This window comes from Amblyomma maculatum, chromosome 1 (assembly GCF_055883805.1).
Source record: "Amblyomma maculatum isolate TAMU_Amacu chromosome 1, ASM5588380v1, whole genome shotgun sequence".
Taxonomy (NCBI): Eukaryota; Metazoa; Arthropoda; class Arachnida; order Ixodida; family Ixodidae; genus Amblyomma; species Amblyomma maculatum.
This window is the reverse complement of record NC_139344.1, coordinates 80,259,063-80,276,065: the sequence shown is the minus strand read 5'-3', so window position 1 is coordinate 80,276,065 and position 17,003 is coordinate 80,259,063. Positions and strand designations below refer to the sequence as shown.

At 49.6% G+C, this 17,003-nt stretch overlaps 1 protein-coding gene and 1 pseudogene across 1 annotated transcript in view; one reads left to right on the top strand and one right to left on the bottom strand.

The window, feature by feature from the left end:
* The window catches only part of LOC146202883 (heme-binding protein 2-like), a 48,919-nt gene extending 38,756 nt beyond the window's left edge, over positions 1-10,163 (bottom strand). Inside the window, exon 1 of the mRNA XM_084588434.1 lies at positions 9,797-10,163. The gene's annotated coding sequence lies outside the window, so the exon portion shown is untranslated. The remainder of the gene's footprint in view (positions 1-9,796) is intronic.
* Positions 10,164-14,512: 4,349 nt separating this feature from the next.
* On the top strand, positions 14,513-15,267 carry LOC146202882 (uncharacterized; annotated as a pseudogene).
* The last annotated feature ends 1,736 nt before the right edge of the window (positions 15,268-17,003 follow it).

Here is a 17,003-nt window from a genome sequence, read left to right as displayed (position 1 = left end):
GGCAGCGAACGCGATGGTTGGATGGCATCCTCGAGGCGCTGCAGATGAAGTTATGTGATGTTAGGAAGATAGTGGGAGACCGGAAAGCGTGGCGTAATATGGTCCATTATATATATATATATATATATATATATATATATATATATATATATATATATATATATATATATATATATATATATATATATATATATATATATATATATATATATATATAGCTCAAAATTTCGGGCAGAAATGGCATTTTGTCGATGGTATGGTTCTTGCCTGATTCGATCAGAAGTCGGATGTTCCCATTGTATCCGGCGGCAATGCCGGTGCTATCGCTGAGGCAGTGGCTTGTCTTGCATCGCAGCCGCCGCATATTTTATGGGAACATTCGACTTCTGATCGAATCAGGCAAGTACGCCAAACAACTTTATTATTAAAAATACCAACGACAAAATTCCATTTCTGTGCGAAATTTTAGCTGCGAGGATTTTGCGGTTTAGTTTGGAGGAGCATTCTACAGCGCGCTGGTAATTGTGCAACGCCCTGTATATTCCTGGGTCTCCTCTTTTAGAGAGTTTTTATGTTTCTGCAAACGACCTACCTGCCTGTCTGTCCTATAAATGCACTTTTCCACGGGCCGTCGGAATGCGGTAAATAGCTCGTCTTGCCTCGACCAAGGTTTTCATTTGCTTGATCTTACTGTTCTACATACATGCCCTCTTCTTCATTCCTTTTTTTTTTAATTTTCAAAAATAGGCTAATCAGTTTGGAAAGTGAAGAAAACAGAATGCGTACACCGTGTCGTATTGCTCTGTATTAATATTGCAGGAGACGTTATTTTTGCATGTCATCATTCATAATTTTTTCATTCGTTCCGATTTCAGCAGGTTCTTTTAATTTTAAGGTGTACAAACTGCCCCAAGAGCTAGCTCTATTGTTCTTAGTTTACCAGGGCTCCTTTTTTTCGCAGTGCTTCGGCGTGTTTCGTATTTGCTGCAGCAGGCTGTCGGGTGGTTCCAATCGCCACTTCTCCGGCGCTTTTGTGATGAAACACGACGCATGCATGTTTTCCGCCACGCCGCACACAAGGCACTTCGCGTTTTTCAGTGCAGCACACACGTGTTTGCAGCAGCATTGTGCGACACGATGCCTTCGAGCATAAGTTGAGTGGAAAACTTACAAAAGACCAGCTTGCTGGCTGCGGAGCCACGTACAACCTGTGATACTTGCACGTGGTCACTTATCCTTTCTAGTTCCGAGAATTCAGGAAACTGGGCATTGATTCCTTCGCTCGCCGTATGACACAGCGCAAAGGTGACGCACGCTCTTTTGTCCTGATAAGCTTGCCCCTTCAGTGAACATCAGAATTTTGGACACTGAATCTCAAGCGCCAATGATGTAGGTGGGGTAAGGAACAATCAGAAGAACCTGCTGCTCCCCGGAACTCTTTTCTTCACAGCATGAAGTCATTTTTCGCCGGACTTTCGGAAACCAGTTTGGCTGTAGCTTCCACAGTGCCTAGGCGGGGTACACAATACTTCATTGTGAACAATATGACAGGTCCCAGGGAGCCCAAAATGCGTGCCTCTTTTCGACGGCGAGCACATGGTGGCTCTGAACACATACTCCTCTCAAGGCTCCGTGGGGTCACGAGTCATTCCAGCAGAAGCGATGTCCTGTTCGGACGCGGAAGCATCGAGTGGTCTCAGTCTTATGCCTATGGGCTGCACTGCCCTTGAGTTGTAAATATTTGTATCATACTCAACATACAAATAGATATGTGCGAGCAAAGTCATTCGTTGTCACTGCAGGGAACTACCCCCTGTAAAGACGTAATCTTAAATTAACTGACGCGGCAGAATTCTGTTAAGGGCACAGCTCACGACGACTCTGCAATCAGCGACGACGTGGAGCTTGGATAAAGCAAGAGGTACGCATCTTCTAGTGCTGCAACAGTCTTGGGCTGCCCAAAAGCAGCAGCGGAGGAGAGATCACGTTAGCAGATTCGCTGGGCCAGCGTTGAGAACAACTATGGACTTGAAAGGTTGCTGCTGCTGCGGTGGCGCCATGTACCAGCTTCGGACTCCATTACGCATGTCAATGATGGGCGACAGCAGCAGGTGCGGCGGCAGTGGTCAACGTAAACCGGCGCATGGTGCTTGTAAGTTCCATTTTTCAAACTTTTTGCTGCCCTTATTGTGGGTTTAAGCCGGTACTCGTTTAACCAGCATGCGTCGCAATAGTGAGCACAGTGTTAAGTCCGAGGTTCGAGTGGTCCCAATCTCTATGATCAGCAGGCGTGACTGCATTTGAGTGACCACCCATACGTATAGCATGTGTTTCAGCGAAGGTGAACCAGAAGTTTTAAAACTGCTTTTTGTGATATTGAGGTGGTTTCAAATTGCAGTTGTTTACATCAGGATACATTTTAATCAAGCTAATTTGGTGGTTAACTAAACTCGTAACAATTGACTTCTTATGGCACTTACGTAATCAATATTCGTGGTTACCCAAGTTTGCAAGTGCGAGATGCCGGGCTAGTGGATACTGCATTCTTAAAGAACAGCGCAAGGAACAACACGGAAACACACAGAATGGATGGACACTGCCGCTGACTATACTTCGTCTCACAAGATGCTTGCAGCACTGCGAAAGGCAGAGGCACCCCAGTGTAATCAGGATCACGCGCACTGCAATAGGCAATTGTGCTCCTACGCGGCTCTTGCCACCAAATTGGCGGGGGCAACAGTATAAAAGCACAATTCTCTATTATAGTGTGCAGGGGCGAGAGGCACTTCGGAGCACAATTGCAAGGACTCCTCTGCCTTTTGCAGTGCTGCAGATAACTTGTGAGACGAACAACAACAACTGAAATTTTATTACCGAGCAAAACATATATAAACATGCATAAAGAGCGATTACTATAGACTGTTTTCGGTGATCGCACAGCATCACCTTGGCTTCACACCTTTGTGCATGTTTATATGTGTTGTGCTCCGAAATAAAATTTCAGTTGTTATTGAGCGCCTGTGTCCGTCCATTCTTCTGTGTGTTTCCTTGTTATTCCTTGCACTCTTATTTAGGCATACCTAAGTTTGGTCTAGTTTTGGGACATGTCCTTCAGAGTTATCTGGCGTTGAGAGCTTGCGTTGTTGATTACTGTGTCATATCCTTTCTCCTACAGTAAAGCCGCTTAACAGAATCATGCACACAGCTTTGAACTTCAGGCCAGTTCGCGCAGCTTAATTTCATGTCTCATAATGGACATTTTTGCAGTAGCTTCATGCAATTGCACAAAGCCCCCTCATCTACCATTTTTGATGACCATGCTTGCGAAAATGGAGGAGTTTTCTGAGCGTGATTTTTCACGAACGTCCCCTCAGTTATCGACGCCCTGGCCTGCTGCACAATAATGGACCTTTTCTCAGCTGCGCACCCCTCTTGTGACCGCCAGGCGAAGTACCCTTGACGGAACAGCTAGCTTATTGAGGTTCCCTCGCATATTTCCAGCAAACATTTTTTCACAATAGTTGAGTGGGCTTATTTTCTGAGCAGTAGTTGAATGCAGGGCTGTCATGTAGGAAGCAGGTCAAGTGCAGGGGGAAGGTATATCAGGGCGTGTCCACAGATGCCTAAAGCATATCACTACACATGCTAGCTGAAAGTAGCCCAGCACTTATATATACTGCTTGGAAAACAGGCCGGCACCACTACTGCGAAAGAATTTGTGCAGAAAAAATAGGAGCGATCCTCGGTAATTCGCCCCGTCAGATGTTCCTCGCTTGGCGGCCACAAGAAGGGTGCGGTGCTGGAAAAATGTTCTCCATGCAAGAGAAAGCGCTTGCTGTATCTGCAGCCGCGATGCGGTTCCAACACGCTTCCATTTTTTTTTTTTTTTTGCCGCGCCGCCGCAGTTTAGTCGCCGAGGTGTTTCCATCGCTTGCATGTGTATACATTGTGAATGTGTCTATTCCCTCCACATCTCATTTTTCTCTCGTTTTTCTCTCACACAGGTTCCCTCGGAGTATGGATTCAACCACGACGATGACAAAAGACTGCTCGGTTATCCTGCCATTTCAAACGCAATAAAAAGTAAACCCTGCCATCCGTTCTCATGTACTAATATCGGTGTGCAAACTGCACCCTGAATGGCTACATGGCCCGTCACAAATATGTCGCTCTAGCACGAAGAAACCAACATAGCGGAAGCGATGGCGTTTGTGACCGGCTGACGAAGACATACATATTTTCACCAAACGTTTTTCTTCTGTATAGGGCGTATGTTAAGGCTGTCTAATGTTGCAGCGGAGGCAGCATTACCACACATATGCCAAACGGAGTCGCTTGCGTTGCAAATAAAGAAAATGTATGTCTCATATCACTTCGATAGCGGCGATGTCTTGTGACTGAGTGTACAAAGTGTGTTTTTTTTTTTTTTTCAAATTACTAGCGTACTAGTGTGCGCCTAGACTATATTTAGAAGGGCGCAAACATACCCTTCGAAGGAAAAGAACATTATCTTAAATGGGTGTAAAAAACACTATAATATGAATTTATTTTATTCCTCTGGGTGGTAATATTACCCTTCCAAACAAAGCATAAATATGAACGTAAAAGTGCAAAGTTACGCCCATTCATAGGGTGCAAACATGCACTTACGGGGTGCTGTAGTAAGCCCATTACGCTGGCATAAATGCAGACCCTGTGAGGGTAAGTTTACGCCTTATGATTAAGCATAAGCTTATTCCAGCTGGGAGCAAACATGCACCCGATTTTAGAGGATATTTTTGCACTTTCATGACCTAACCTTTAGTCCTTCTGAGAAAGGGTAACGTTACTCCCCAGAAGCATATACTTGCACTTCACCATATGGCATAACGTTAGCCTCGTTGTAGCGTAAACTTTACACCACACACACTTAAGCCCCCGTCGAGGGTGTAACTTTGCACCCAAAGGGGCTCCCCAGTGCGTCAGTGGAGTTACCCCCCTAAAGGGGTAAGATCACACCTTTTTTTCTTAGAGTGCATTACCAATGAAACGCTCGTCCATGTCCTCAGCCAACATGGTAAAGTTCTATCCGTCACTGCGGGCCAGATGGGCTCCCGTAAAGGTGTTCTGACTGGGAAGCGGTACCTGTGGATGGAGATGTCTGCCACGTCACCAGCCCCCAACTACCGATGCGTCACGGGTCATCGCGTAAGCTTCGATTGCCGAAGTTTGCAAAGTGTTTGCCGGCGATGTGGCTCCTCGGACTACTTTCAGGCGCAGTGCTCAGCGCCTTTTTGTGAACGCTGTTGTGTCCATGGTCCCCAAGGCGATGGTTGTGCCCTGCCCTGTCGATGCTGCAGTGATGATCATCTTAATTTAAACTAATTGATGAATTACACATTTTAAACTTTCTTATTCAGAATTATCAAGCTCGGAGTTTTCATTCTGAGCATTTGGACGATTTCGATTTTCCTTTCTCTAATTTTTATATCTATAATAATTTCAAATAATTGGTAATTTACTCCATCTAAATATTCTTATCAGCATCATCACGCATTGGCTTTTCATTCGAATCATTTGACGCCTTTAACTCCCTTTTTATAGTTTTCTAACTACTTAAATTCATTAATTTATGAACACTACATTTTCTTCATTATCATCCGCAAACATTCGCTTTTTATTCTGATCAATGTGACACTTTGAAAGCCCCTTTTTTCTACTTTTCTTTTAATCAAAATTTCAATTATATAATTTATCTAATACACTTTCTAATTTTCTTAAATGATATCATCAAGCATTGAATTTTCATTCTGAGCATTTTTAAACATTTGCACCCCCTTTTTCCAATTTTCTCGTTCTTTATTTCATCAGTTAATTACGATGATTTCATTAACTACTATCGCCTATCCTACACAAATCAATAAGCAAGCCTGCTTGTTACGATGCCATAACCCCGCCGCGGGCGTTAAGGGTTTGAGATACCCGGCTACTGAACCGAAGTACCCGGGTCCGAACCCGACCGCTGCGTTTCGATAGAGGTGAAACGAAGACAAGTCTGTGTGCTATGTGATGTCAGGGCACGTAAAAACCCCGGGTGGTTGAAATTACTCAGTAGACAGCGCAGTCCAGGTGTCCAGAGAGCAAGTGTGACAGATACTGCGCCTTTCCTTTCATGTGCACCAATTTATTATTATTATTATTATTATTATTATTATTATTATTATTATTATTATTATTATTATTATTATTATTATTATTATTATTGTTGTTGCTGTTGTTGTTGTTGTTGTTGTTGTTGTTGTTGTTGTTGTTGTTGCGCTCTGTATCTTGGCGTCTCCGCTTGGCCAGACGTTCTTCTCTTTGTTCGAGTGTTCCTGCTGCGTCGGCAGTGGAGTTTGTCATGCGCAGCGCAGCTGTTGCTCCTCCCCGGTTTCCGCGCATGCGCGCTAGTGGCCTGTCTTACACACGGCGAATTGCTCGGCTGACTAGCGTAGTACCTCTCGCTACAAAATGCAAGGCGCCCATCTGCTGTGCGGAGTTAGTGCGCGGAAAGAACGCCAGGTGGTGGAAATTTCCGGAGCCCTCCACTATAACGGCGTCTCTCATAGCCTGAGTCGCTTTGAGACATTAAACCCATTACCAACTAATATTCGTATTTTCCAAAAATCATGATTTAGACCATAGCGTCCACACAACCTCATTTTTTGTTATGCACCCTTTCAGAAGCGATAAGATGGTAAAACCAATATGGTAAGCAGCGCTTTGAAAACATCATGCTCCGCATATAATTCCGCGCAGCGTGACTTCTTGGCCCATATTCCGAGCTTGCGTTCTTATCAGAAGTGTCGCTTTCGCTTTCATCCGATAGGTGAAAACATCGGAACATTCTACAAATCTTTGGGCATGTTTAATATCGCATGCTCTTCGCCTTCCGCAGGGCATAACCCTACGAGTTTGCGTGGAGGGATGCCATGCCTGTTTGCCACTTTTTTTTATGTTGTGGGCGACCTTGTGCATATACGGGACGACCGTAGTCTTTCTTCGGGGCAATCGCTCCGTACTGTTGGCGCTGTTCTCTTTTTTCACCTTCTTAAGAAGGCTCTCAGCCACAGCTGAGATGACCTCACAGGGGAAGCCGGTCGAAATCAGCCTGTTTATCTGGTTATCAAACTGGTCTTCATTGCATGCGAGCATGACTTTGTGAGAGAAGATTCTAGGCACGAGCTGGCTATGGCTCTGTTAACTATCTTAGAATGAGCAGAATCGTAAGGAAGGAGCCCTTTCTGCGCTTTTGGAGCGTAGTGCCAGCAGACGTGATAAAAACTAAACTCCAGGCTAAGATCTAAAAACTGCAGCGCACCTTTCGTCGGAAGTTCATGCGTAAACTTTAGACCCTTCCCATAACGTTTAAAAAGAGTTAAAATGCTATTCACTATATCAGTGCGAATCAAGGTTTTTTGTTCAGATAAAACAATTAAAAAATCGTCAACGTATCACACCCTAAGTACCCCCTGGTTTGTAAGCCCCTGATTCAGGGATTGGTCAATAGCGGCTAAAAATATATTGTAAAGGGTCGGTGCAACGCAGGATCCAATGCAAATGCTTTGTCGTTGAATATAAAAGTCATCGTTAAAAGAAATAAAGGTGGCTTGCAAATAAAATTCTAGCAAGGAAATGAAGCTGTCTGCTGACACACCGGTTGAGTTTTGAAATCCAGCTGACTTCGCCATTCACTTCAATGCATCCTCTAACTGCAATAAACAAATCTTCATGAGGCAGTGAATAAAACAAATCCTCAACATCAACAGAGAATGCGTAGCCAATAGGAGCGTTGGAATTCAAGAAACGTATAACATCACTGGAGTTTTTTGTAGCGAATGGGTCCTCTACCTGCAACTGACTCAGATGCTTCTGCAAATACTGGCTTATTAAGAACTGCCAGGAACCATTCTCGCTAGCAATTGTTCTGAACGGCACTGAGTCCTTGTGGGTCTTTGCGGTGAAGAAAACCGAGAGCGCTGTTGTGCCTGGCCAAAGCCGCCCAGAAATTCAGCCGGACGCCAAACTTCTTCGGCGAACGCCTGCTTCACAAACTCTGGATACTTCTCTGCAAAGCACCAGTGCACTGGGGGCGAGCCGTACCAAAGAGAGAGAAGCGACGTGTTTCAACATGAGCTGAACGTCCAGACAGCACGGCGCGCCGTGGCCCTGACGGTGAACCCCTTCTCGCCCCGCGGCATATTTGAAGCGAGAGCGCAGCAAGCTCTCCCATTGGCCCTGCGAAAGTGCTGCCGTCGGATTGGACCATTTTGAGCGTCAACGGTTCTCGGCGACGGAGTCTAAAGTGCTTCCGTTCGAGACTCCGAGTGTGAGTTCGTCACTAGCGTCCATCGGGAGCAGTTCGCCCCTGACAGTGCGGACGCGGCGGAATCTCCCCGGCCATCGCTGCGCGAGAACAGTCGCGTATGGCTATGTTAGCTTTCGGCCACAGAGCCGATCTTGTTGTGTAAATGCATGTAAATAGTGTATAAAGCCTTTTCTTCATCTCACCAACGCCGACTCGGATTCATCGCTACCGCCCAGGGAGCTGACAGCCCTCGTTCACGAAACGGGTGACGAGCGCTGCGTTACCAACTCCTTGGCACAACCCTGTTGACGGTGGGCTACCGTGTGATAACCCCACCGGCACAACATTGGTGGCAGTTGCGGGATCCATTGGCACAACCCTGTTGACGGTGGGCTACTGTGTGATAACCCCACCGGCACAACATTGGATGGCAGCTGCGGGATCGACCGGCGTCAGACACCTCGGCGCGGCGAGTACCTGAAGTTTCCCTCAAACGCCAGACTTCTCTAACACACAGGGTAGCTTAGAGAAAGGCTGAGCGTAGCATTGTGTTAACCTTGCGTGTCTCAAGCCTACAGGAAGTGTTTTGAAAACCAGGGGTGCTGAGAGGGGAATCAGTGTGAGAAAGGCTTGCGCATCTCTTGCTAGGAGCGAGATAGCGAACGTATAGTACACTATTCTAAAAAGGCAAACAACAAGAGGCCGGTAAAAGATGGAGAGTTACAAGGTCAAAGAACTTCTCCAAATTTGTGATGAGTTGGGCATCGATTTGGGCTCAGCGAAAAGAAAAAAGGATATTCTTGAGATCATGCAGGCAGAAGAAGTGACGGTTGAGGAAGCCGCAGAGGCCTGGGATGATATTCAAGAAAGAAAAGGGGAGGAGGAAGCCAAAAGGCTAGAACGCGAAAAGCGGTTTTCCCGCTTAAAGAAGCTTATGCAGCTCGAGCTTTCGGCACACCGACAAAGTGTTGAAAGGCATAAAGCTTCAATTGCCATTCAAGGTAACAGTTCGAAGTCGCGGGAGGGTCTGCAACCGTTCCTCATCGCCGAGGATATGGCAGAGTACTTGGAAGATTTCGAGCGTGTCTGCAAAAGTAAGCGCTTCGAGCGAGATACTTGGGCACAAAAATTGGTAGCTATTCTCTCCGCTGAGGCGTCGGAAGAAATCAAGCGCGTGATAGACGTTGACTTGAAAAGCTACGATTACCTGAAAGAGTCTTTACTGAAAAGACATCGGCTGTCACCAATGGAACTTAGGGACAGGTATCAGCGGGAGAAAAACTGTACCAAAACGTACTTCGATTTGGCGTATCAATTGAAAGCCGATGTGACCGAATGGCTAGACAGTCAGGAAGTCTCGGAACAAATTGTACTTGCACCAGAGAATGAGACACAACTTGGGGAAGCGGCCGAGCAAAGCGACCGCGGCAGCGAGCTGATCGAGTCTCGAACAGAAGTGTATAGGGTTACCTTGGTCGAGCCACTGGCAGCTGAGACGGTTGGAGCCGACTCCATCGGCGAGAAATCCGCAGTGACACCGTCCTGCACGCATTCCCACGTAGCTGTAAGCATTCCACCAATCGAGAGTGGGGAACTGGCTGTAAATCAACCGCCTGACAACTCAGAAGCAGAAGTTGTCAAGCGTGACGGAGATGTAGTCAGGCTAGGAGACGACAAATTGGCAATGTCCGAGATCAGCGTTGTCGTAGAACATCACTCGCTGAAAAACGAAGTGGCGCTCATGGAAACTGCGCAGCCCACGAGTGGTGAACAGCGAAGGCAAACCCATGACGCGGACGCTGTCGAGAACCACACCTGTGAAGTCGACAGCGAGCGACTAGATAGGAGCCATGAATATTCCTGTCCTGACGCGCTCAATTGTGTTGGCGAAAACAATAACCGTAGTGCGAACATGGACCTCACGCGATCCGAAACGCCCCAGCTATCAGATGACCTTGATCGTGCGCCGGTTAGCGCTGAGCGATGCTGCACACCGGCGGATCAGTGTAACTTGAGTGGCGAGCCTGCAGAGGATATACCTAGCTCGGGGGCTGATGTGAGCGAGCCTTGTCCTTGTTCGGACGCGACTGGCAGTGAGTCATGCGGTGCTGGCCGCGATGCAGGCGCGGCGCCGAACTCCGACGATGTCGGCGCCATACTAGCTCCGGTTACCGGCAGCTTGAAAGAGTTGGCACAAAAAGAAAGTAAGCAAAAACTCAAGTGCCGCCGCCGAAAAGAGCGGAAAGGCAGGTGCATGAAAGAATGCTGTCATCGAAAGGTGAGAAAACGCAAACGATCGCGAAAGGAAAAGAAGCGGCGATCTCAGTGGCACAAATGCACCCGTGCTGAGAAAATGCGCGATTGGTGCGCAAAGCGTAAGGAACGAGACAGATCGTTCAACAAAGCGAGTAACTTGTGCTCGTCTGTTCTTTCACACACAAAGTGGAAAGAAAGGTCTCGTAGAGAAATGGACCGACGAGCGTTTCGTCGCCAACGGTAATGCTGTAGGCAGATCGGGACAAAATTAAATGACCTCCTTGCTTCCTCAGTTGTGGTCTACGGTCTAAGTGATTTCAAGGAGACTTTTCTATTATTGAATATTAGTTTTCCCTGCTATTTAATGCATCATTAATGCGCAGAATTGTTGTTTGAACCTTGTGTACTGCATCCTATACACTTGTCTCTTGTTGTAGTGGGAGCAAAAAGGGGACAACAATTTAGCTAATTGAATTTGAAATTTTGCCTTGTCTGGTGTTTGACGGGTGACCGAGGGTACTTGCTTGTGTTGGGTGTTGCCTGTTGTCGGTCGGTTTTGCAAGCCGCAGAAAAGTCTACCGTTACCAGTGGCGAGTGGCAAGGGCATCGGAGCGACCCGAGCGAAGTTGATCGGCGTGCCCCGGCAACAAGGCTGTCGGCAGAGATCCTGACCTGGCGAGTGGAACCCAAGGCACGTGAGGCTACCTGGCGCCCGGACACTGTACGTGAGCTTGGAGGAACCTGGCGAACGAGCGCGCCCGGCATCCGAGCCACATGCGAGCAGCTCGTCTTCCCGGCGCATTGTCTGATGGCGGGGGTGCTGTTGTGCCTGGCCAAAGCCGCCCAGAAATTCAGCCGGACGCCAAACTTCTTCGGCGAACGCCTGCTTCACAAACTCTGGATACTTCTCTGCAAAGCACCAGTGCACTGGAGGCGAGCCGTACCAAAGGGAGAGAAGCGACGTGTTTCAACATGAGCTGAACGTCCAGACAGCACGGCGCGCCGTGGCCCTGACGGTGAACCCCTTCTCGCCCCGCGGCATATTTGAAGCGAGAGCGCAGCAAGCTCTCCCATTGGCCCTGCGAAAGTGCTGCCGTCGGATTGGACCATTTTGAGCGTCAACGGTTCTCGGCGACGGAGTCTCAAGTGCTTCCGTTCGAGACTCCGAGTGTGAGTTCGTCACTAGCGTCCATCGGGAGCAGTTCGCCCCTGACAGTGCGGACGCGGCGGAATCTCCCCGGCCGTCGCTGCGCGAGAACAGTCGCGTATGGCTATGTTAGCTTTCGGCCACAGAGCCGATCTTGTTGTGTAAATGCATGTAAATAGTGTATAAAGCCTTTTCTTCATCTCACCAACGCCGACTCGGATTCATCGCTACCGCCCAGGGAGCTGACAGCCCTCGTTCACGAAACGGGTGACGAGCGCTGCGTTACCAACTCCTTGGCACAACCCTGTTGACGGTGGGCTACTGTGTGATAACCCCACCGGCACAACATTGGTGGCAGTTGCGGGATCCATTGGCACAACCCTGTTGACGGTGGGCTACTGTGTGATAGCCCACCGGCACAACATTGCTGGCAGTTGCGGGATCCACTGGCGCAACCCTGTTGACGGTGGGCTACTGTGTGATAACCCCACCGGCACAACAGCGCTCTCTTTCTGCAATCAGTTATCGATCTTTCAAGCTTGGTCAATTCAAGGTTTCTGCAGAGTGCTGCGGCTCGGCTCTTGATTCTTGTGGCACTGGGTTTCACGCGTATAAAGGTGTTTGAGATCGCTTGGCCTGCCTTTTCGTTGTAACCTTCTTCTCTTAAGACGACGAACCCTCCAGTTTTATCGGCTTGTAGCAACCGCAGATTGTTTTTCCTGAAGAACGTGACTACATTTCTGGTCGGGTCTTTGGTGCGCTTGGTTGACTTAGCGGTCACCGTTCTTGTTAGAGCTTCTACTCCTTCCAGGAGACACCTTTCACGATGCTCTTCGTCAGCCTTGCTTGATACGCGTCGGTTAAGCGCTAGCAGGTCGTGAGCTAGGACCGTGGGCTCGTAACTGAACTTTGGGCCCTTGCTCAGTATACACGAAACATCTTCAGGTATCGCGACATCTCCGAAGAGCATCGTGAAAGGTGTCTCCTGGAAGGAGTAGAAGCTCTAACAAGAACGGTGACCGCTAAAAAACAAGAGAAAAACAAACGATAAGCATGCAGCTACAGAGGTACTATTCAATAACGCGGAGGCTTTACAACACAGATCAAACACGAGAGAGTCACAAAAACAAACACCAAATTGTTCACCGGGCACTGTTGCAGTCCGACGCCTCGAGAGTCACGATGTGGCCGCCATACGAGACGAGCTCTGCTCCCATGGGCTTGCCAGCACCGGGTGAACCCCGGGAGTACAGTTTTGGCACTTACGAACACGCCGCAACCACTGACTGACTGACCGACCGACCGACCGACCGACTGGCTGACTGACTGACTGACTGACTGACCTCACAAGCGGCGCGGCCTCCATAAATAGGGCGCGCCGCGTCTGTCTGGGGGCACGCTAAGGCTAGCGCGCATAAACACTTAGCTTCGCTGGTTAGAGCGCTCCCTTTTCCTCCCGTCGAGCCGCGCGTCGTCATTGGCTAGGTCCCGTAGAATTTTCCTGGAGACCTCTAGCATATTCCTGACTGATGCATCAGTGTCATCGCCGGGGGATGAAAAAGAGGGTGACGGCGACGCGTACAAAGCTACGCGCTCTCTCGGGCGGGTAGGGAGGCTTTTTCTAGAACCTTGTGTAAATTTCGATGCGGCGCCGCACGGGCTTCGCGCCGCGCCGGCTCAATAAAAATGTGCGCCGATTTCGTGACACCAGCTAGCCTAGGAAAACGCCCCATCCGGGGTGGGCATCTCCTAATTCCGGCAATTATACCTCCGCTTCGTGTGGCAGAAACCACAGTTGCAACGGATGCCTGTGCTAATACAGATTCGTCAGTGTATACGTGAATATAATTTTGATATTCTGACCAGATGTGCCCTAAAGTAAGTTGTTTGAGCCCACTAAGTGGCACTGTGAATTTCTTCAGTATTTCGGGAACACGTAGGCGCACCGAATGTTTATCCATCACCCATAGTGGTTGGGCGGTACTATATGGGAGGGCATAGCCTGCTGGTACCTGCGACTGAGGGCAGTGTAAAACTGCAGTCCGGCCGTTCATCCAGTCTTCCTCAGTGAGTGATAACGGTGTCGTGTAAGTGCTCGTAAATACACACGAAACGGTTCGTGTGACAAGTATATCGATATTGGGTGAGCATGTGCCTCTTTGCCTTTGTTGCAAGTGCATCTGGGCAATCCAGCGCCTGCGCTTGCACTCTCAAGCAGGAAATGCTCACATTAGAGGGCACTGGGAGACTGTTTGGTTTGGTTTGGTTTGTGGGGTTTAACGTCCCAAAGCGACTCAGGCTATGAGAGACGCCGTAGTGGAGGACTCCGGAAATTTCGACCACCTGGGGTTCTTTAACGTGCACTGACATCGCACAGCACACGGGCACCTTGCTTTTCGCCTCCATCGAAAAGCGGCCGCCGAGGCCGGGATTCGATCCCGCGTCCTTGGGAACAGTAGTCGAGTGCCGTAACCACTGCGCCACCCCGGCGGGGCGGGAGACTGTACCGGATGTAGCTGTGGCCACACACTGCGCATATTTCCGCGCAGCTTCCGCTTTGTTATCGTCCGTCCCAGCGTAACATGGCCACACGCTGGACTGCCTTATCGATAAAACACAGCGCCACCGCTGCGTCACCCGAGACATGCATCACCGATGGAGGCTACAAAAACAGGCTGCCCGGCTGGAAATAACGGCTTTTTCATTCCGCTTCGGAGACGAGTGTGGTATTAGTATGCTCGTCCGCTACCACTGTTAATCGAATAAGCAGTCGTTACGTTTTTATGTTGGGATTCGTCCTTCGGCAGAAACGTCATCCCACATCTGGTGACCTGGACAACGAACAATACGCATCGCCATGGACGAGCAAGAGCAACAGCTTAACGAACGGCACAGCCAACTCAATGCTTCCGTGCAGCAGCATCCTGCTGGCTCCGCCGAGGACGTTAGAACCCCTGCAGACGGCATCCGCCACGCTCCCCACATGACGTCTGCCGTGTCGTTGTCAAGCTTCCGCCGTTTTCGCCCGACTCGCCCGAGGTGTGGTTCGCCCAAGCCGAGGCCCAGTTCTCCCTTGCACACATTACGCAAGACCGAACCCGCTACGATTATGTCGTCTCCTACATCGATGCCCGCTACTCTAACGTGGTCCGGGATATCCTTGTCAACCCACCAGCGGCCAACCCTTACGAACACCTCAAGACAACCCACCCGCCACCTGTCACTCTCCGATGACCAGAAGGTGCGACAACTACAGTCCGCAGAATTTGCCGAGCGCCAGCCTTCGCAGCTCCATCACATGCGTGCTCTCACGGCAAACATGGCAGTCCAGGATTTCTTACGGCGAGCACTTTGTTTCAACAACTTCCACCGCACGTCCAGGCAATTCTGCAGGCTCAGCTTACGCTACCTTTTGACCAACTTGCCGGGATGTCATCGAGGACTCTGCCGCAGTTGTTGCCCACCGTCCAGGCTGCCGCCGCACCGCTGCACACCACAGAGCTTGCGCGCAGTATCGACGATATCAGTCGACAGCTAAGCTCCATTCAAGGCCACCTGGAGCAACACTTGCCGACGCATCACCCGTAAAGCCGTGACCGTAACACCATCCCGTCGCAGCAGCCTGGTAACGACGACCGGTACTACTACCATCGACGCTTCGGGGACAGAGCACGACAATGTCGACCATCCTGCCCCGCTGGACATAAGGGAAATGCCAACGGCTGCTCGTAGACACAGCTGCGAACTGCCAACCTGGAGGCCATCACATCTTCGTCACCGACCAAATTACAAAGCAGTGGTTCCTTGTCGACGGCGGTTCCGACATCTGCTGCTACCCACGAGCCCACCTTCAAGGTACCCGTCCTGCTGCGTCGTTCGAGCTGAGCGCGGCAAACCGGTCCACAATCAAGACTTACAGCTCGCTCCGCCTGCACGTCCAGTTCAAAAACCTACACTGTGGCCTTCATTGGAATTTTGTCATCGCTGACGTCATCGAGCCAATCATCGGTTCAGACTTTTGGCGCACTGCAGCCTCCTTCCGTACTGCCACCACGACCGTCTTATCGACGCGACAACGAAACATTCTTCGCCAAGACAGCGAACGACTACCCACCAGCCTAGCATCAATGTACTCGGTGTTGAAAATCATTCACCGTACCACGCCGTCCTCGCCGAATTTCCCGGTTTGACGAGTCCTAGCGGGTTGCCACATGATGTGCAGCATACCACTGTGCACCACATCCGGACCACCCCAGGCGCCCCAGTTTTCTGCCGCGCCCGTCGCCTTGCCCCAGACCGCATGCGCATAGCCAAAGCACCGTTCGAAGCCATGCTCCGTGAGGGAATCGCCAACCGCTCCGACGGTCCATGGGCCTCGCCACTTCACCTTGTCCTGAGAAGACTGAATGCTGGCGGCGCTGTGGGGACTACCGTGCCCTCAAAATCCGCACCACTCCGGACAGGTACCCCGTTCACTACATACAGGACTTCGCCCATCGCATTTATGGCTGCCACGTTTTCTCCATGCTAGACTTGGTGAAGGCCTACACGCAGATACCGGTCAATCCCGACGACGTCCCGAAAACTGAAACCAGTGCCCCTTTCGGCTTGTTCGAGTTTACCTTCATGAGCTTTGGCCTGAGGAACGCTAGACAAACCTTTCAACGTTTCATCGACGAAGTCTTCCGCGTACTCGACTTCTGCTTCGTCTACCTTGACGACATATTGGTCTTTTTCCTCAATACCGACAAACACCACACGCACCTTCGTCTGCTTTTCCAACGCATCGATGACCACGGCCTACTCGCCAACGTCCCAAAGAGCACACTCGGCGCTTCAGTCGTCAAATTTCTCGGCCATGAAGTTTCATCTGAGGGAACTCGACCTTTGCCTCAACGCATCTCGGACCTGCAAAATTACCCTCCACCGCTAAAGATGTTTGCCGTTTCCTCAGCATGTTGAACTTTTACAGACGTTTCTTGAAACACTCAGCCGACGACCAGGCTCTCCTCTATGATGCCTTGTCTGGTCTGCAAGGAAACCAAACCGTCACGTGGACATCGGCTTTAACGTAACTTTTCGAAGAATGCAAAGCTGCTCTCTGCGCCCCCACAGTTCTCTCCCATCCTGTGCCAGACGCTCGCTTAGGGCTCTTCACGGACGCTTCTAATTTCGCCGTGGGCGCCGCTCTTATGCAACGCACAGACAACACCAGGCATTCCTTGGCGTTCTTCTCGAAGAAATTCTAAGCTCGGAAAACGACCCCTTCTGCGG